Raw genomic sequence first — 1789 nt, 5'->3', positions numbered from 1 at the left:
TCCCCTACTCACATACTCTTTCTCTCTCAGAATAAACATTTTAAAAAAGAAATACAAAGGGAAAAAGGAGAGGAGAATCAGTAAATTAAAATAACTTAAGAGACATATGAATCGCACTTTATTTTGATTCTAATGCAAACACACACTTATGGAGGCGCCTGGGTGGCTCAGTTGGTTGAGCATCTGACTCTTAGCTTTGGCTTAGGTAATGATCTCATGGTTTCATGAGTTCAAGCCCTGTGTCAGGCTCTGCACTGGCAGCGTGGGGCCTTCTTGGCATTCTCTCTCTCCCTCTCCCCATCCCCGCCCCCACTCACACTATCTGTCTCTCTCAAAATAAGTAAATAAACATTAGAAAAAACATAACACATTTATGAAATAATTTGGCATTTGAACAAGATATCTGATGTTGTCAAAGAGTTATTGTTCTTTTCTTCTTGTTGTGATATGGCATTGGATTTTTTTTAACTTCTATATGTTCTAGAGATACATACGGAAATATTTACAGATAAAATGATAGGTCTTGGACTTTCTACAAAATAACACACAAGGAGAGGCACCTGGGTGGCTCAATCTGTTAAGCATCTAACTCTTGATCTTGGTCATGATCTCACGGTTCATGGGATCCAGTCCTGTGTCGGGCTCTGCGCTGACAGCACGTATCCTGCTTGGGCTTCTCCTTCTCCCTCTCTCTCTGCCCCTCCCCTACTCGTGCTCTCTCTCTCTTTCTCTCAAAATAAATAAACTTTTAAAAAGATAATACAGGAGTGGAGAATGGGTAGAATATAGATTTTAACAGATCGACCATGAGTTTATAATTACGGACATGGGCGATGGGTACATGGGAGCTCATTATATTAACTTAGTTTTCTATATGTTTGATACTTTTCTTAATCACAAAATGTTTAAAATGGTATGATAGTTTTAATAAGACTATGCAAATAAATCAATGGAACAAAAGAGGAAGATCAAAATCAGACCTATTTAAAATACATATATGATATATATAATAAAAGTGGCATTATAAACCGATAGAGAAATGATAAGTTGTTTAGTAGCTGCTGGGAGGAAAAATGACTCACTGTTATATAGAGAAAAATAGACCCGAATCCTCACATAACTCCATGTACAAAGACAGAATCCAGGTGGATTAAAGGCCAAAATGTAAAAGGTAAAACTATAACATTAATGGAAGAAAAGAATATCTTTGTAACTTAAAGGTGGAGAAGGACTTATTTAAAAATAATTCAGGGGCACTTGGTGGCTCATTCAGTTAAGTGTCTGACTCTTGATTTCAGCTCAAGTCACGAACTCAAAGCTCTTGGGTTCTAGCCCTGTATCAGGCTCCACGATGGTGATGCGAGGCCTGCTTGGGATTCTCTCTCTCTCCCTCTCTCTCTCTGCCCTTCCTCCACTCATGCTCTCTCTTTCTCAAAATAAATAAATAAACACTTAAAAATTAAAAATACATAAAAATATGTAAAATATAAGGGAAAATAGGATGGCTTTGATATCAAACTTAAGGATCAGTTATATCTGTTAATAGCACAGGTAACAGATGAGACCCTGAGGGAAGAGATTTACAATGCTGAAAACCAAAATGGACTGATAGCTAGAATACTCAGTAACCTGAAAAGAGTAAGAACCCAATAGAAACACAGTCAAATTTTCAGAAGAGAAAGTACAAAAGGCTAACAAGTTTATGAAGGATGCTCAAACAGATTGGTGATTAAAAAAAAAAAACAGAAACTAAAACAACACTGAGATATCACTTTATATCTATTAACTT

This window comes from Crocuta crocuta, unplaced genomic scaffold (assembly GCF_008692635.1).
Source record: "Crocuta crocuta isolate KB4526 unplaced genomic scaffold, BGI_CrCroc_1.0 scaffold510, whole genome shotgun sequence".
NCBI lineage: Eukaryota > Metazoa > Chordata > Mammalia > Carnivora > Hyaenidae > Crocuta > Crocuta crocuta.
This window is presented reverse-complemented; position numbering follows the sequence as displayed.